The following is a 21,099-nucleotide window of genomic DNA, read 5'->3' as shown; positions in this document are numbered from 1 at the left end:
GCGGAAACCCCACGTGAGGCAGGAAAGAACATGCACACTCTACACACACACACACACACACACACACACACACACACACACACACACAAAGACACAGACAGACATACAATTCATATAGACATAACTCTAATCCCATCTATGATAACCCCCACCCAGCCCTAACCTTAACCATAAGTAACCAAACAAAATACAAGACTTTTGCCATTTTTATTTTTTGATTGCAGTCACAAAATTTTACAAAACTGAGTTTCCCTGTGTGGGGAATGAAAAAATGTCACCCACAAGATCAAAACGCCAGGTTTTTTTTATCACATTGTGGAAACATATGGTCCACACAATGGAATATATACAGCATATAGACAAAAGTATTGGGACGCATCTCATTATTACTGAATTCAGGAGTTTCATTCGGACCCATTGCCACAAGTATAAAAAATCAAGCACCTAGCCATGCAGTCAGATATACAAACATTGGTAAAAGAATGGTTAATTCTGAAGAGCTCGGTGAATTCAAGCATGATATTGTCATAGGATGTCACTATTACAATAAGACAATACGTGAAATGTCTTCCCGGCTAGATATTCCATGGTCGACTGTAAGTGATATTATTGTAAAGTTGAAGCAATTGGATACAACAGCAACTCAGCCACGAAGTGGTAAAGCCATATAAAGGACCAGAGCAGGGTGCCAAGTACCGAGGCGCATAGTACGTTACAGGCGCCAACGCTCTGTTGACTCAATAACAACAAGTTCCAATCTTCCTCTAGCATTAACTCCAGCACAGTAACTGTGCACCGGGAGCTTCATGGAATGGGCTTCTATCGCTGAGAAGCTGCATGCAAGCCTTACATCACCAAGCACAATGCCAATCGTAGGATGGAGTGGTGTAAAGCACGCGGCCACTGAACTTTGGAGCAGTGGAAACCTGTTCTGTGAAGTGATGAATTATGCCTCTCTGTCTGGCAGTCAGACGGATGAGTCTGGGTTTGGCGGTTGCCAGGAGAACGTTACCTGTCTGACCGCATTGTGGCAACTTTAAAGTTTGGTGGAGGAGAAATAATGGTATGGGGTTGTTTTTCAGGGGTTGGGCTTGGCCCCTTAGTTCCAGAAAAGGGAACTCTTAATGCTTCAGCATACCAAGACATTTTGGACAATTCTGTGCTTCTAACTTTGTGGGGCCAGTTTGGGGAAGGAAGGCCCTTTTCTGTTCCAGCACAACTGTGCCCCAGTGCACAAAGGAAGGTCCATAATGACATGGTTGGGTGCGTTTAGTGTGGAAGAATCTGACTTGCCAACACAGACCTCAGCTCCATCAAACACCTTTGGAACTCGAATGGAGATTGTGAGCCAGGCCTTCATGTCCAACATCAGTGCCTGACCTCACATATCCTCTTCTGGATGAAGCGGCAGAAATTCCTACAGATACACTCCAAAATCTTGTGGAAAGGCTTCCCAGAAGAGTGGTAGCTGTTATAGCTGCTAAGGGGGGGGGGGACCAATTCCATATTGATGGATTTAGAATGAGATGTCATAAAAGTTCTTGTGGGTGTAATGGCCTGGTGTCCCAATACTTTTATCCATATAAGTGTACATGCCCCCCTCCACCACACACACACACACACACACACACACACACACACACACACACACACACACACACACACACACACACAGCAGAGGTAAAATCCAAAAGCTCGCCCTGAGTGGAATGAGTACACAGCACTATTCACTGAGCCACCACTGCATAGTCAATATATGTTTTCTTGAGTGCATGCAGACCACACTGCATATCAGGATGCCTTCATGACAAAATGCCACATATTTTCACTTTCCACAAATTAAAAGTGAGAAAGTAAAAAAAATTTAAATCATTTTTAAAAATCACAAAACTTCAGCTTCAAGAAGAATTTTATACAGCACATTCCTCCAATTCATGATATATTTATTAACTCATATTTCATTTCCCAATCTTTCTTAGCCTTTCGGTGCTAATAAAGCGAGATGTATTATTAATCCAACATGTGGCAGATTTCCGCTCCATATTTGCACTTAGTGAGCCTCATGCCATCTAGCTAGGGATGCAGATGCATACCTTTAATTTGCCTGTCGCACATCTTTGTACAACCAAGGTTTGTTGGTTCGTTCATATTCTAGCACCAATTCAGACACCATGTCAAACAGTCTGAAGTCACGCTTTTTGAAGCACTTTCTGATTTCCATACCATTCAGGACAGGTACATCCGTAGGCCGCTCTTTGTTCAAAAGGCACACATCAAAACGCTGGACTTTGATTAACTTAAATAGTACAAAGAAAAATAAGCTTCAAGCTGATAGGAAAATGGCAGTTTACTTAAAAACAGTTTGAATACATGTGTTTCTAGGGAAACTGAGCATGTTATCTCACCTGCAAGGCTGTGGGTTGGAATCCAACCCTGGCTTTCTCTGTCGCCTTTTATTTTCCATCCATCCATCCATCCATCTTACAATCATTTATCCAGTACAGAATCATGAGGCCTTTGTCTATTTCCTTCTTTGTCTCTGGCGTTTAAGGTATTCCAGTAAAGGATTGAAATATCACACTCTGATCATTTGGTAAAGGGACGTTTTAATACAGTGAGAACCAACACAAAGAAAACAGGCTCTGGTGATTCCAGCAGAATTATTTCTGTGACGGGTTCCGGAGCAGTGTTTACCGGGCCCTTTCGGGGTCGCCGTTGCGTCACCGCCCCCTTCCTTCACGCGCTAATTGAAGGCGGCGAATCCCCCCACCGTAGATAAAGCGCACCGCCTGCCAGCGATCTGAGTTATGCGCCGGTGGCTTCTGCGTGCGCCGTTATTAATTTTATTTTCTACCGCCTAAGAAATTCGCGACGCCGCGCTCCCCGGGGAAATCAGCTTCCTGACGCCGTGACTGGCTGATGAGAGGAGATACCCAGAGGGCCTGTGAGGGGTCGCTTCCCCTATCCACATTCGATGGCTTGTTTGCCGTATAATTGCTCTGCTTGATTCATAAATTGTTTAACAGCAAAACGATCCCAAAGGAGAAATCACTTAATATTTACACTGATTTTGTTTATGTGTGTCAGTCATTATACAATCCAAAGGTTTGGCCAAACTCAAAGCTTGCCATACGCCTTTGCAATAAATGATCTGTAGGAAACTGGGTGAAAGGCATGGGCAGTGGAACTCAGATTCGGATCACGTTTTGCTCTATAGTCACATCCTTCGGTGGCACGGTTGAGTTCATGCCATGGGGTCAGGGTGGCACCGTGACCCATGGGGCAGCAGCCGGGGGTCGTGGAAAGCGGAATCAGCACCCCGACGGGACCCCCAGTGTTACGGTACACACTGCGCTGCAATTGATCTGATCGTCTTATGAATTCACTCTTTAGTGAAATATATCATCCAGGAATCCATAAAAAAAAGGAATTGTGTTTTCAAAAGTATTTTTCTAATTTTCTAGAATTTATTTTAGTTTATAGGCTACTGGAAACCTCGTCACACGGAAGTATTTTTTAGTATTTTTGTCAGTGAATATTAATGCTAAACATTATTTATTTGTTGTTCACGGTACCATCCCGGAAAAAAAATAAATCCATAGTCGGATTTTAATTACATTTCCCCTGAATTAAAGCAAGATCATTTCAACTTAAATGGAAACAATTTTCTGTTTTATTTTCTCCTCATCTCCATTGATTATGTTAATGATGTTTTTCTATCTAAGATCTTAATTATCCCTTCTGTGGCTCACCGATGTTTCATTCTCAGTCTACTTTTCAGGTTATTTTAAACTGCGACCGTGTACTAAATAAGTGTTATGGAAGATTTTTCTTCAGAAACACAAAACACACTTTGCACAGATTTCCTGTGTGAGACACTTCGACACCCCCCGTTAAGCCCCCGCACTTCCCTGTTAAAGTAATTCTATTTTTTTTTACAATTAACAAAAATCTCTAGACAATTTCGTCGCAGACTCATTAAGCAAGATAATTATTATTGATTATTATGGTTTCTGGTTCCTGTAGAATTTATACGATTCCTGCCGAGTAATTATAATTTAATTAATTATTTTGACATCGGTAATTAAGCGAAAAGTTGTATTTCATTAGCAGCCCCGTCTTGACTGAGCGTGGCTCAGACTACAGGGTTTCATACAGAGGCTCGGTAACTAATGCTGTTCGTCCAGGAGACTATAGTGCAGCTGCATTTGCTCAGTTCGTGTAGCTCTCGTATAAGAATATTGGTCAGTGTCTACATTTCCTACGGGCTGAGCTGCCATTTCATGGTGAAGACTGGCCTGCTCCTCTTAGGAGCCCAGCAAGGGGACCGTGCACCCACAGCCAAACCAGACGTCAGCGCATGACGGCTCAGGCACGGCGCGTTATTAACAAACCCCTGCTATCTGACATATACTGTAAGTAGTGGTGTCGGAAGGAGTTTCTCATTGGGGGAACCGAATCTGGCCCGGCGGTGGGGGGGTGGACACACATGCAATAGTCACATGTGTGCTTACCTACACTGTATATTTGTCCTGACGCATGCAGACACAGCTGCACTCCCTCTGGGCTCCTTGGTCTGCTGTTGTCCCTTTCGGCATTAGATTTAATTATTTATTTTTTTTGCTTTAATGAGTAAATACACATTGCCTACCTAATATGTCCGAGGGTATACTCATATTATTATACGCATCATAATAAATTATAAACAACCTTTTTACTTAATGAATTTGGACAACCTAACACTGACATTTCTCTCCTCATTTCCATGTGTATCTCTCATCCCTTTCTGCTGCCTGCAAAAGTCCCTGCTGTCCCTCTTTGAATGCTTTATACTCAAAGAATGATCAATTAACCTGCTTTTCTTTCATATTTAACTGAACATTTGGATGGATACGAACCACCTGTGGCGGAGAACGGGGAGGGGGTATTCCACAAAGCAGTCTTTTTCATTCGCCAGATATCATAAGCCAAATACTGTATAAGGATTGTCCCATAAAATGGTCGCTTATCTCTCCTTCTATTGGTCAGTTTTCACGTTTTGCTTAAGTTATCCAGCTAACTGGGAAATTCTGCTTTGTAAAATATCCCCCATGTGTCTTTGGCTGTGTCTTATCTATTCAGAAAAGTTTTCTCTTTTCGCCCCATCTGAGTTGTACAATGAATTCGCTTTTTCTTTGACGTGGATATAGATGCGCGCAGCAGACTGACAGTCCGCACAGTTGCTAGGTAACAAGTTAAGCTTCGTATTTATGCTACCAATCAAATAAAAGAACAGACAATCCAATAGTCGCTGTTTTTATACCAGTTTTAAACAATTTTCAGATACAGGATTTGATAGATAAGCATGACCAAGAAGAAAACAAACAGCGGTAAAAGGAAAATAAGTGAGGTTTCATTTGAAACTACGAAATTCTAAATTAGATGTTCATTTTCACAAAAAAACCGGGACAGTTCGTGTCTCGAGAAAGAATATTATTTTTCCGGGACAGGTGGCAACTTAAATAACAAAAAAATCCCGAAGAACTTTTGCATTGCAATACAATGCAAAGTATCACATAAACCAGTGGCCTGTTTCACAAAGCGAGATTTGTTGGTTAGCTAGATAACTTGTTGGATTTAAACTATCCCAGTTTAAACTGACGTCATCTTCAAACACTTACTTTTAGACCGGACTACTTTAATCCAACAAGTTATCTTGCTAACCCCGAAATCCTGCTTCCTGATTCATGCCCATAGGCCTCACATACGGTAGGTATAAGCGTAACAGGCGGAATAGGTGTAGCTGCATAATATAAATATATAATGGCACTGAATGTCTACAACTATATTTATTCAAAGGAAAAATATATATATAATTATTTCGATATTCACGTAATTTTAGAAGTAGAATGTTTAGTGTACGTAGAGGTATAATCCCACAATGATACATGAAAGCTGAATTTAAGTAATGGTAGGTAACTTGATTTACAATTTCTGTGGTCCTAATGTGCTCAGCGGGTGGGGTAATTACGGTCCCATTTAGGTCTGTTTCTATTTCCTGTCCTCCACAGCGTGTTTGATCTTGTGGATCAACACTGAAGTTTCCATCACAGACCTTGTCTCTGGTTCCCTTATTGTGTGCGTCCAGATATCATAATCCCATTCTGCGGTTGTCAAGGGAACCGGCCATCGCGCACTCCTCAGGTGTGTCTGCGTGCGAGGGGAAATTAATAATGTCTAAAATGTAATCGCATGCGAGGAGCCCACAGACGCTCGCGTTTTCAGAGTACTGAAGTGTTTGTCATACAAGCAGTCTCCTCTGCATATTCCGAAAAGCTTATAGGCATGCTGACAATGATTGTGAATTCTTCACATAGCTACTATTCATGAGTTGTTTATGTAAAAATAATCCTTTTGGGCAACAGTGGTGAAAGTTAAAGTAGTTTATATATCACTATATGCATGTTATAATAATTATAAAGTATGTCATTTAATTTAAAACTGCGGCAAAAATGTTTTCTCTAAATATAAAGGGTCCCATTTACATTACTGTTCAGCTCCAATTCCCATTTCTGTCCTGTTTAGTTCTGATTGGTAAAGGCTTTAGATAATAATTTTGCAACTGTAGCTAAAACACGACAAAGTTAAAAATGACAAAGGAACACAATGCAGTACATAATATCAATTGTAGAAAGTTAGATGCCTAAATTGAGTATTTGCTAGATTATAATCAGGGTCATCATTGACTGCATCAATAAAAACATTACAGGATTTCATTATTAGGAAGGAGAAATCAGTAGATTGTCACCCCATCTTTGTTAAATGAGATCTGGAATAGAGATGCAGGAAAAAAATTGATTCATCTTTCAACAAAATTGTCCCTATTGAACTGGACTCTTAAAACCAGAAAAAATACAGGATATTATGGTGCGCTGGGTAAGTAAGAACAAAATGACATCCATATTTCCTAATCCTGTCCATTGAGCAGCCCGCCTGCGGGGGTCCCTGCCCTGCGTTTCGTGGGGCGGGGCGCTGAGCTCACGGCCACCCAGTACTGGGTAAGCAGCTATGATCGATGGATGGACAGATATTTCCAGTATTGCTTTATTCATGTGTACGCAGCATGGTTAATTGCTCCGAGGCGGAGCCAGGCACAGTCAGCAGAAGGGCTTTTTGGTACGACTATTTCAAGGGTCAAGCCGGCTGTAATTTTCGGAAGAGCATTAATGACACCGACGGACACTATCTGCAACATGGCATGGAATTTTACTGTAGGGACGGGAGCTTTGGATGAACGCTAAGTGCGAGTAGCCCATGTTCTGCCCTGAGACTTCACTGTCTGAATTACTGACAGGCCAGGCTGTCTGTCAGAGCAGCCAGTGTAAAATTCCCCTCGTGGGCTTCAGAGAAGGGATCAGGATACTCTCTGTATCATTCTGAAGTCGTTCTGCTTCTACATAAGCCATATTGCTGCCTTGTGGATCACTTAGCACTTAACGAAAACACTACAGCGAAGTACAGGTGGAAAACACTGCTGGTTTTACAAAAAATAATGTTATTATATGGGATTTCTGTGTATATTTAACGGATAATAATAATATTAATGATGACACTTTATCGATCCCTCACCGGGAAATTCCCACTTCGCCTGCCCCATCTTACTCACCACTCCTCTTATTTAACATACGTAGGTGATAGCAGACTTATCATCAAATATCCATGTCTGTGTTTATTTAATTATCAACACAACTCTTAAACAGTACTTTACTATGTATTTTGACATCATGCAAACGAACTACGCTACTTTTTTTTCACCCAGAATGAAGATCGTATCCACATAGCAGAAGTTAATGTGATTCTTTAATAAAGGCGTTGATGAAATGCAAGTCATGTCAAGTCAGCCAATGTGATGAAAGAGAGACGGATTTCTGTCCCGGTGTTTTTTTCACCTGTTTAAGGGACTGTGTCGTGTGTTAGAAAGAAACCTCACACATAAGTACTTGAATTATAAAAATACCGTGGAAACCTATACGATCATATATGATCGTGTGACTTGGGTGTCTGTCTCTGAAATGGTCAGTGCGTACAGAAAGAGATCTTAAGGGTGAATGATATACTATACCTCTTAATCTTTCCATTTTACCTTGTTCAGTCCCTGCAATTTATGATTAATTTGTGGGTCATTATATTGAATTAGTGCTATTAAAAGGGTTTAAATGGCCCTGGCTCATTGAATGTAATCAAAGGAACGAAACTCAACCCAACAATCAATGATGTGTAACCCTAACCAGAAGCTAATCTGACACAGGAAAGGGGATTCCCTAATTTGCTGGTGTAGCTAGGAGGAAGTTTTGCCTCTGTTGAGACGACTGACTACAAACCGACATGAAATGGCCCATAGGTGCGAACAAAGAGAGGACTTGGCAATCTGTCCGTGGTACGAAAACCACTTCCATACTCCCTGGTTCCTAGGGGATAATTGTGTGCACAGGGGTTGTGTACACACATCAATAACGGCCCTCACCTGTCATGCCCCACATTGCAGAACCACACGATGGTTGAGGGTACTCTCCTTAGTGGGTCCAGTTTGGCAAGAGACACTATCAGTTAGCTGTCTTACATTGTAGGGTCCAAAGACGTAATTAACCAAAGTAGAAAATGAAACTCTGATTCTCAGCCACTTTGAGCCTCTCTGTCATTGTGTAGGTAGTTTCTCTACCAGGCAATCCACACGTTAATTAGCTTCCATTTGTAGCGCAGAACACTTGAAATGAGCAAAATTTATTGTGCCCGGGTATGACTTGCCGCGCCTATCAGAGCTGTTTAATTTATTTTTCCTTTTGTAGCGATCGTTTTGTTCCTTCACTTTCCTCAAGTGAGCGCGAGGCAGCTCTTGTACCTAATAACATTCCCTGCCTCACTATGTACCGAGTGCTGCTAAGCAACCAGAATTAGCGCACCACCTCCTCCGAGACGCTACAACTAGCTCCGTGTCAGTGCTTATTTTTTTTCTCCTCCCCGCAGTTTTTTTCCGTATTGAGGAGTAATGCAAGCTTTGCTTTCTCTCAGGTTACCCCACCTTCCAGAGGAGGCCAGCGCAGATTAGCGGCACGACTCCTGGTAACCGTCGATTACGCTTCGCTCTTAACTCCGCATGGCGCGTTAACCATTACACGGGTCTGTCCCGGCGACTACAGCCGCGCCAAACTGATGATGTAAGCTGTGTGACACCGCCCACGGGTCCTACGTGTCATGTGACTTAGCTGGGCGCTATCACACACTCTCCCGGGCACAGGAGCCCTTTGGTCTCTGCCGCTCTGCTCATTTATCTTCGTTGCCCCACAGTTGCCCCCTGCCATTCTGCTCTAAGGCTCTTAGACTGAATTGAGCAATGGGGAACCTCTGCCGGCGACAAAGCCTGAAAGGCAGGGAGTCAAATAACCTGTATCCGCGCGCGCATAGGGGAGCGCCAACCCCCTTAGATTACCATTGGGTTATATACCGTCATTTCAACATCAACAGTGTTTTATCCAGTATGATTGCTGAAGATATTAGATGTTATCGTCTAAAACTGCGAGGATCTGTCTAAATGCTGGAAGCAATTTCATGTTTAATTAAGCTACCACGGGTCAAGCGTGGTCCAAACACCAGCGCCGTTCTCCGCATGGCTACCTGTACAAAAGCAGCAGCCATTTGGACCCGACATATTGCACAGAATAATCCCCTTTGCTGTGCCCTGTTAACAGACGAGCTGCAGAATATGTAGAATATCTCATTTATTATCACAGGGTAAGAATTTGCCCTGCTTGGGTAGATTCCCATGAATGGACCATGGATATAAATCACGGGGTGGGGGATGAGGGGGTTGTATAATCTCCCCCAATAATCATGTCTCTCTCCCCCCTCCCCGAACCCCTAGGTCACTTGCATTTTGCTAACTGAAATGACCGTGGTTATTGTCCATCCATCTGTCTGCTACGCTGTCAGTCCGCCCAGTGACTGGCTTCCGGACTGTAGTCAGGATGATGTTCACTGTGATGAAGCTGATTGCTTCCATTACTTCATTCATTATAAATCAGTGTAACATAATGTCACATTGTTAAGTGTTCCTTTCTCGCTTAACGCCTAGACAGAAATCAAACCCGGAACTTGACAGGTCTTTTCATGGCTCAGTACTCAGTCCTGTCCTGCTGACCCTGACGCCAATAAACATCACAGAGATTTTTAGCTTTGGACAATCTTCCTTCCTATTGCACATGAGTCTCCTGGCCTAATCAGCTTTGATAAGACCATATAGGGGAGTCTAGTGCAATCCCCTACTTCTCTTCACAGCGTAATTTTGCATGCATTTCCTGTTCCATGGGAGGACAGGTCAGTGGAAGCCTATTTTAAGTTCTTAGTAAGAAAGAGTACAATAGTAAAATATTTACACTAGAGCAAGTCACTTGGATTAACCTTTGGAGGAAAAAAATCAATGTGACTGCGCTGCTCTGCAGCTGGCCTCTTACTGTTAAATATTGTCCATCCATCCATCCATCCATCCATCCATCCATCCATCCATTTTCAAGCAACATATTCAATACAAAGCTTCTGGGGCCTGTACCTAGAGGAAATTGACCAACAACAAGGATGTCCTAAGAGCATAACAGTATGATGAAGGGCATAGACACCAGCACATGACAGGCATCACTAAACAAAAGAAACTTAAAAAAAACAAAACAGACAATTTGATAGATAATGTATACATTTCATTCCACAACCAGAAACCAACAGCAGATGGCACTGTAAGTCCAATGTTCTCTGAACTGTTCCCTCCATCGTCTGCGCCCTACAGACAGTTTGTGCCCATTGTGCAAAACATCGCCTTCGCAGAGCTTCACCTCAGTTTTTTTTTAGAACTTTACAGGCCTCAAGGACACGCAACAAGCCTCCAGGACATTTCTCTGGCAAAATAAATAAGGTAACCTCAAAGGCTAATTTTTCTGTGCAGTGGTCTGGCTATGTGCGCATATCTGATTACAGGCTACAGGCACACCAGCTTTAGCTCCGGCTTACCACACGGCCCCCGTTTTAACCCCCTCACTGCCCAGCCGAGGCAGCGTTGAAGCCCAGCTGCCCATCGCAAAGGCTTGCGCTGTGCTCTGGAAGTGAGCAACAGAGTTTTGGCTTCCAAGCAATATTCATTTGCATCTAGTTTATTAACCACCTTGCGACATGGGTTTATTTCACACCAATGTATTTTTTTAGTGTGAGGCATTCAGGTTAAGAACCTTTCTTAAGGATACAAAAGTAGGGACTCGAACTAACAACCCTCAGTTGAGGCTTCAACCGATATGCCTCCTGTTTTCTTGCCTTATGCTCGATGGCAATGTAGCATTTCTTATACCGTTTCCTTTCTCCCCGAAACTGCAAGGTTCTCTGCAGATAACTGCTATAATGAAACTGAAGAAAAGCAACATACATTACAGAGTGCTATTCATCTTCAGACTGGCAAAAATCGACTGTGTTACAGGGAAATCATGAATACTCAAAATCAGACAGAACTGCTATAATAAGATGACCTTTAACCCATTGGTGTCCCATTACTTTTCAATAAGGGCGGTTTCTTTAAATAAAACTGCACATTTTGCACAGATATGCAAGAGGAATATTTGAGCCAGGATATAAAATGAGGTGAACAGACAGAGAAAAGCGTAATTCTCCACAAATCAAGCCCACCATATTGCCCTGAGCGAGTTTCACAGCAAGCGTTTCAATTGCATTCTGTATGAAGTCGATAGGGAAGGAGCTCTTGAAAATCCAAGACATTACCCTCTGAGGAGGCACCTTCATGGAGAGGCTGAGCGTCAGAGGTACACAGCCACCGCCTTACTCTGGTGGCATCGAACTCTCTTTCGCCTTCTCTTTTTGAAGAGCTCCACGGCAAACCATTCTGTGGTTCCTCGCTCTCCTCGTCTTCATCTGCCATGCGACTTGCCCACGTCACTCGTCTGTCGTCTTAGATTTTGGCCTGTTCCACTTTAGCTCGTCAGGAAACTCTGGGTCTCCATGGCTCGCTAACCTCTGATGCTTTCCACAACTCTGCATCGCTGTCCAAAAGCAGGAGGCATCTGGGAATATCGAGAGGCAGGCCGGCAGAAAGCAACAAGGCGAAAGCCCAGTGATACCTGGGTAACGGGGGAAGCAGGGTGGTGCTGGACACACGCAGGACGAAGTAGACGATAGCAGAGCGCAGCTACTGTGATTCTCCGGATGGTGCTGGGCACACGCAGGACGAAGTAGACGATAGCAGAATGCAACTACTGTGATTCTCTGGATGGTGCTGGGCACACGCAGGACAAAGTAGCCGATAGCAGAACGCAACTACTGTGAGTCTCCGGATGGTGCTGGGCACACGCAGGAGGAAGTACACAATAGCAGAGCGCAGCTACTGTGATTCTCTGGATGGTGCTGGGCACACGCAGGACGAAGTAGACGATAGCAGAATGCAACTACTGTGATTCTCCGGATGGTGCTGGGCACACGCAAGACAAAGTAGCCGATAGCAGAACGCAACTACTGTGAGCCTCCGGATGGTGCTGGGCACACGCAGGAGGAAGTACACGATAGCAGAGCGCAGCTACTGTGATTCTCTGGATGATGCTAGACACGCAGGACGAAGTAGACGATAGCAGAGCGCAGCTACTGTGATTCTCTGGATGGTGCTGGGCACACGCAGGACGAAGTAGACGATAGCAGAGCGCAGCTACTGTGATTCTCCGGATGGTGCTGGGGACACGCAGGAGGAAGTAGTCGATAGCAGAACACAGCTACTGTGATTCTCTGGATGGTTCTGGGGACACACAGGATGAAGTAGACGATAGCAGAACACAGCTACTGTGATTCTCCGGATGGTGCTGGGGACACGCAGGAGGAAGTAGTCGATAGCAGAACACAGCTACTGTGATTCTCTGGATGGTTCTGGGGACACACAGGATGAAGTAGACGATAACAGAATGCAGCTACTGTGATTCTCCGGATGGTGCTGGGGACACGCAGGACGGACTAGTCGATAGCAGAACCATCTACTGTGATTCTCACCTCAGTCAGAGTGCAGGAGAAATGAAGTTCATGGATCAATAAACCCAGCTGAATCTCATTCATTTTTATTTTTTTACTGTCTTAAAAAGTTAAATGGTAGCAGGCAGGGGGAAATTAGGATGATTCCAAGAGCCCTACAGTGACAGGGGGCCTAGAAAATTTGGAAAATAGCTGGAATGGTCTGGACTGGATTGCCCAGTCTGATATACCTTCATGGGGCTGAAAATTTCTAGAAATGTCCCTAGATCAGGTGAGATGTTTTTTTTTTATTCAGAAAGAAGCAACTGCAGATATAATAGGGTGAGCTGGCCACTGTGAAGGTAGGTGAAAAGACTTTTTACTATTCTAAACGAACGAGCAATCAACGGTGCATTTGCTGTTGTTCGAAAATTGTACGTTGTAGGACCCTTTACCTCTACTTCACAAATGCAATTTCAGCAAAATGACTCAACGCAAGAAATAGCAAGTAAGTAAACCTAAAAAATGAAAGTGGGAATGATCCGTTTTGTGTTTTCAAGAAGAACACAAGATTTCTGATTGTTGAATATGTATATTTAATGGTTTCATGTTAAATATTTTATATATTTAATATGATTTATTTTCCTGCTTTGGTGCAATGTATATATGACCCATGATGAAAAATTTTTTTTTTTTCATTTTACATTAATTTAACAATATGTGTATGTATTAAGCATGCACAGCAGTGTGTGTGTGTGTGTGTGTGTGTGTGTGTGTGTGTGTGTGTGTGTGTGTGGGTGTATATGCACAAATCTGGTATTTAAGTGGCATTTTTAAATGTGTCTGTGTGTGTGAAGAGTTAAACTTTTATTAGTCTTCTACTTAATTTCTAGGACTTAAACAAATGCGTAAGGGAAACTCCAGCCGGATGGATGTGGCATTTAGACTCATGCTGACGAGCAGAATGCCTCAGTGTGGACAAGCTTAGTATCAATGAGTCAGTTTTCATATCTTCTGATGTAACTTCCTGCTCTGAATACAGGCAAATCCTCAAAATTACTTCACACGTTAGAAATGCATTCCATATTATAAGGGATATGTATGTGAAATCGAATGGACCTGGAACTGCCCTTGAAGTAATAATAATAATAATAATAATAATAATAATAATAATTCCGTACAGACGACACTTCTGCAGGTCCCAGACATTTCCTTAGGTTATGGTCTATCCCAATCCTTAATTGCCTCATTAATTAATTTCATTTTATGCATATTCTTGGGTTTATATCAAGATGGAAAGTTCTGGTTCAGGCTCCACTTATGCTGGAATCTGCAGTACAGAAATATAATTTATAGTCTTGGAAAATATTCCGTCTAGAATCCAGGATATACAGTTACTTTGTAAGTATACGTTTCTAAGGACTGCTTTTTGTTACAACACTTAACACCATCGAAGATTGCATTTGGCTGTGAGGCTACGTGTTGAGTGTGTGGTCAAATAATAACCACCTTCAATACCAAGTCATCACATGGTTCTAATGCGATTGCCAGGTCCACAATCCGGCACTATATTAAGGAGTTTGCGTGTTATTTTTCATGTGCTGGCTTTTCAGTGCAAACGAGGTATTTCATACCTCAAAATTATGTATAAGAGTGCGAGAAAATGTTGAGTATGCATCGGATTATATATTGTTCGGGAAACACTAAATAAATCTGGAGAAAGTGATTTCACAGTAATCATCCCACATGACGTACGATATAAATATACTGGAAAGAAAAACATGTCATTACCTAAATGAATTTGGACAGAGCGTCTCAGGTCTTATCCCACTTAGTAAATTGTTGTAAACTGAGTGCCAAAAAAGATCAGCACAGCAGACTTCAGGATCTCTAAAGACTATTGACCTTCTTCAGTGCGTATGTCTCACACCACTGTGAGTCACCGGTTCAACCTCACTCCACACCTGCAGCACATCTCACAGCCTTGGTCTGGTCCCAGAGAAGCCTATAACTATCTAGGATTTGTATTTCTGAGGACATATATATACATAGTGTGCTGCAGAAAAAGGTGACACTACTTAAAGCTATAATGCACTATAGATACCTTCAGAATGCATTATAATGGTCTGTATAAGAATTCAAGAAACAGTACGGCATCTTCTATTGCTGATTACAATACTTCATAAGCTCCGATGAAGCTATAATCTATAATGCACTATAGATACTTTCATGGTGCATTACAATGGTCAGTATAAGGTACTGCATTATGACGTTATCTATAGTACATTACAGATGTGAGCTTCATAGATCATTCATAATGCATAATAAACATGGCTATAATGTGTTGTACCTTTCTATAAATATAACCATGTTTATAATGCCTTATGCATGCATTGCAATGTGTTATGAATGTGTTTAGAGATTCTTTCAGACATGGCATTCATAGAAAGTTACCAAAAAAATACATTATCACCCAAAATGGGTAGTAAACTCTTTCCAAATAGAAGTCATCAGAGTCACACTTCTGTCATAAGACAAGATGAAAGAGGACATGGCTATAAACTGCTTCAAACACAGACAGGCGTCAATCACAGACAAACACTGCCGTCTTACTGAACAGAGGACAGAGGATTAGGTTCCCTTCCGAGAAGATTATTGTCAATCATCACCCCATATCTCTGGGCTTTAGAAATTGCCAGCCCAGGACCTTAGGAAATGCATGCTGACCTATTTTATGCTTCTGTGTTGCTGCGTAGTTTGGCACATTCTCAGCCCAGCCAGAGTTTCTATCATCATGGCTTTCAAACTATGTGGAGAAGCAGAATGAACATGGTCAGGCTCTGAAGCAGAGGACCTCCTCGTCTGCTTTGATCTCCAGCTACTGAGTGGTTTACTTCTCCTGATCTGCTGCAATTGGAACAATACACAAAATGAACATACGCTCTTCCAAACGGCAACAGTAAAGAGAAACCATACATTTAACAAGGCCTGGTCTACATGTAAGTATGAAGCATTGTTGTTTGCTCTCTTTTAAAAGAAATGTCTGAGACTTAAAAGATAAAACAATAACTCTAAAATCATACTCTAATTAAGTTATTTAAACTTTTCAACACGGTAGGTTCATTCTGCTGAGAACATGGTGAGCTGTAGTACAGGCATCTACTGTAAAAAGACGTTGATAAAACTGATATCCTAGTAAGCGAAGACTTCACACAGAAAGGTCCACGACTTCGACTAGGGAGACATGCTGTACATTATTAGTTCCGATAATGATCTAGATGAGTGCTACAGCTATTTGGCTTGTATTACCTGTCTAACGCCTGTCTGATACACAAGATTCAGCAAAGACTGACTGCACAACAGCCGGTTCAGGCTATCAATAAACTACAAAGCATTTTATATGAGACGTTGGTTCAGTGAGTAACATGGCATGGGATTGTGTGTGTTTATTTGTGTGATGGATTTGGCATCCTGGGGGACTTCCTGAATTATGCCCTGTGCTATCTGACGCTCTACCATGACCCTATGTTGGATGAGCAGTTATGGATGGATGGATGGATGGATAGATGGCCAGCAGCAGTATAATGTAATTTGGGCAGTGGATTCATAAACCCTGACTCATTAATTATATAGTACACTTAACAGAAAGACAAAGTTTTTTACATAATGTCAAATAATATACCATTGTCGAGGAATTTGGTAATAAAACTGATGCAGAGATCTATAGGCTTATAAAGAAGGGTTTTGACACAGTGAATGAACGGTGTCTCTGAACCGGTGCTGGGGAAAGTTCCAGAAAATGATGTCCTCCTTCCAAGGGAAAGGAAGAGTAAACAAGTAACAGAAGAATGCATTAAATAAATGACGAAGCTCCAACACAGTGCGTGACAGATGGCAAAATCACGGGGAAAAAAAAATACACACACCGAGGTAGGCGATGCTTCACTGGCGGGACGTGCATACCGTCCACAAACGGGTCAACCTTTGGTCACAAAGGTTTATGGCACCCGGCGCCGAGCGGCTCGCAGGTCTGGCTCCGACAAAGGTGGCTGTCCACCTGCGGCAGGCACTTTCGATTGGAGCTTTCTGGCGCAAGAAAAAGTTCATGCTTCATATTTTCTACATGTAAGAGTTTGAGGGGGGTTTTGAGTATGACGTCTGTTTATGTAAGCTTCTGTGTCTTTTCACCAGCATGAAGAATTTAACAGAAAAACAACAGGAATCTCTCCCTGCTCCAGTCCGAAATGATGAGCTGCACCATATATATATACTGTATATATATATTCCTTCATACCTGGACTGTTTTGCCAGATAGGCAAAATATTTGTTAGTAATATTTCCAGCTGCAAGACATACATGTACATTGAGATTCAGGGTTGAGCCTCGGAGTATATATATACATATATACTCCACAGGAATCCACAGGAGAATCTGCTAGTTGTACATGTGGAGTGTGTCAGGAATCCAAGCCATCTTCAGCACCAGTCCAGACCCATCCCGAGCTCCGTATTCAGCCGCCCCACTCACCCCCTCCCATAAGCTCCCCCATCCCCCGGCCGGAATCTGAGGCCCTTCAGCACGGAGCAGACCGAAACACCGGGGACAACATGCCGGAACAAAGTGATCTTCAGCAAACTCTCCCCATGGAGGCGACCCAGGCCTGGGCAGTGGAAGGGATTCATCGCCAAGACGACGGGACCTGGACACGCTCGGCTGTCGAAGCTACTGATAGAGGCCAAGCTGGCGCGGTGGGTGGGACGGGCACCTCTGGGCGCATGCAGATGCTGCACGGCAGTGTGACACCTTCCAGCACCTGACTCCTCTTATGTTCCTCTCTTCCAAGAACCTTAAGGGTTGTCTTTTACTTGGCAGCCTGTCACTCTCAGTGGATTTTTTTTCCTTGCGATAACGAAGCGACAAGCCCCTGTACCATCCCTCCCTCTCTCTCCCTCTCCCCCTTTACATCAGTATCCTCCTCCCTGTGTCACCTTTTATACACGCCAACTATCACAAATTAACATTTACAACCCCAGTCTAGTGTGAGTCAGCAGTAATAAATGGCCTGATTACAATATGAAATGTCAGTCTTTAGAAAATGTGCAACCTCAAACGGACCAAGATGAATCACAGGCTGCAGGGCCTCACACAGCTGTTTTCAAAGTACTTATTTCCCTCCGCTGTACGGTGTTTCAGGGCATCTCTTCTGCATTACTAAACCTCATGTTGAAAGCGGCCTGTTGCAGTTCTTTAAACTGTCGCGAATTTTCATAAAACCGTTGCTCACGTGTCATTTTGTTTGTATTTCAGTCCTGAACACAAGAAACAAACATTCTCGACACTGCATGTTGCTGTAATTATTGTGAGAGCTTTTGTATGTCATCCGGAAATTATAATAACTGGAATTATTGAATTACTTTGAAATTATAATGACGGGAATTATTTTAGGCTTTGTCTTCACAGCTGAATTCTTCTTGCAAAATTCAGTTTCACATATTTGGCAAAGCTTATTTAATCCTAGCACTAAATAACAGCTATTGTTTTTTGCTTATTTGGTAATAATGCTCAGTTATTACACATTACCAAGGCCCATACAATAACAACTTGTCTGATATGAATGTGTTAGAAGTTTTAATAGGCTGTCATCAATTAAACAATGATGCAGCTGATATATTTCAGATCCTTTCTGTCTAAAATTACCATTCGAATAAAACCAATATATTTGTCTCAGAAAGATGATTTTTGCATGTATACTTTAAGGGGAAATATTCACTGAGTTTATAAATGTTGTGTTCATTAAAACCATTAAATGCTGATCGCTTTAAAGCTGATCCAAATTGTTTTTGAATAGCCCATGGAACAAAGGTCTCATGTTGGACCAAAGAGCTTGTACATACAGTCCCTCCCTTTGAACATTAGCCCAGTTACCCCCCCCCCCCCCCTTCTGAAAAACAGTGTGGAGGGGATGGCTATTCTGCTCTCAAAGCAGTGAGCCCTTGCTGATTCGTTCGGCCAACAATACGACGACTGTTTACACGATACTGCACATTGGCTTTCACATGACCACATGACGTCACATCCGCATCATAGTATGGTATGCAACACATTCACCCAAAAGGGGTCAATTTAGCATCACTGAATGGTGAAAATATTTTAACAAGACTCAAGAAATACTGAGGAATAAATGATGAAAAACAATACTGGCTCCCAGTAAGGACAGTATTTGAATTTAGCTTGGGTCGAGTTCTTCAAGTCCCAAGAACAGGACCATAGGGAGAGTGAGGAAATTAAACAATTGGCCGTGTTGAGAAACAGGAGCGCTACGTCCTCTGCTGGAAAATAAAGATGAAAATCCATCCATTTCTACCAAAACGTTACTTTAACAGCAAGCCGATGCAATTCTATTCAGAGACGCGCTCAGTTCATTAAAAAGCAACAGTACGATAACTGCATAAAACTGAGGTCCAGCGTGCAGCTGAATAAATTCATCTCCGGATGCGCAGTTTCCCAGGCTGAACAAAGCATGTCATGTACATGCGAACAGTGTGTTAATATGCTAATTACTGTTTAGATATGTACATAAAAAATCCTCATATTTTGAAAAGGAGTCTCTAAAATTGCTAAGCGCAATTGTTGTTGTTGTTTGTTGAAAGCTAGCATTCCGCACGTCTACTTTTGAAAGTGCAATTGAAAGTTGAAAAATTCAAGCAATAGTAGCGATAACAAAAAAAGACCATCGCATCGCCAGGTACACAAATTGAAACAAAGCCATTTACAATGAAAGAATATAAAGATGCAGATGACATTCGCTTATTCACTTTTGACTGAAACCTCAGTTGTGACTGAACTCTGTTGGTGTGCAATTTCAATACGGGAAACTACAACAGAAACCTCCGTCAAATAGACTGAAAAAGCACGGAGTGTCACCCTTTTCAGCTGCAGTCCCGCTCACCTGAGTGAGATTCACCTGAGAGCAAAGCCGAAAACATCCATCTATTCAGATCCAGACAGATGCTGACAATGAGCGCGGCGTCTTTGAGATACTTGTTTTGCTACACAGAAAACAATCAGATAACACAGCAAAATATACTTCCATCTTAAAACCACAGTACGCAAAGTCACAGCACAACTGCTCAGTGACAAACATTTTGCTTATAAGCGGAACTTATCTGTTAAACCGAACGTTCAGTATCAGGAACACGAGGTCTCTGCTAAACATTCCCACTGAATTTTGTTAAGGTTTATTTATAATACCATTTTTAAATAACTTCCCCCGTGTAATGCAGAGGTGTCACCACTGTGCGTAGGTGAGAGACCAAGCAAACGAGCCACCCACAGTATAACTGAAGAGCAGACTCTTACGAGGACCCCCCGCCCCCCTCTGCTAGTGCTGAATAAAGATGCAAATTTACACCACAGCACTACGCCAGAAGCAAAGTGAAACTGACAAGCTTTATTAATATCATACCTGGTACCCTTTGCGGATTTACCGTTTCCCAAATATAGTAAAAATAAGCCTATTTAGAGTACAATGATGTCCCAAATGATCTGAACTAACTGAATCTATGAAAAATTATATTTTCAGTCTGGGTTTATATTCGTTAACAGAATATAACGTACATAATTGTTTCTCGTATTACTTAGACACAATATTCATTAACTGACTAACTAACTTAGCGTTGCATTTTGAATTCTTCATTCCTTATTGATTTTACTGTAGTTCCTTCCTAAAATTCAAAAGTGCGTAATTGTGATGATAATTTGTACTTTAATATCACAATGTTACCAATAACATTAACAGAAAAGATCACCCTATATTACAGGTTCTTAATTTTTTTTTGATTACTTTGAAAGTGTTTAGCGCTCTTGAGCCCCTTTATCTCTTCAGAGCAGCAGCCTGTAAGTATTAGGAAATAGCAACAGGAATTTATGCTCCAATTATGATCGCTAAAGATACGAGACATTCTGTGTATAAAAGCGCTTCAGTGGAGTATCTCGGCCCATTTCCTCCTTTTGGCCCCAGTAATCCTGTCTCGAGCACCGATGGATAGCGAGTGTGAATCTGGAATGACATTGCAGTCATCA

General features: G+C 42.2%; 1 protein-coding gene across 3 annotated transcripts in view; it reads right to left on the bottom strand.

Moving 5' to 3' along the window:
* kcnk9 (potassium channel, subfamily K, member 9) overlaps positions 1-21,099 on the bottom strand; it is a 28,961-nt gene that overhangs the window by 3,648 nt on the left and 4,214 nt on the right. The window lies entirely within an intron of this gene.

The sequence above is a fragment of the Brienomyrus brachyistius genome, chromosome 23 (genome assembly GCF_023856365.1).
Source record: "Brienomyrus brachyistius isolate T26 chromosome 23, BBRACH_0.4, whole genome shotgun sequence".
NCBI classification, from domain to species: Eukaryota; Metazoa; Chordata; class Actinopteri; order Osteoglossiformes; family Mormyridae; genus Brienomyrus; species Brienomyrus brachyistius.
This window is presented reverse-complemented; position numbering and strand designations above follow the sequence as displayed.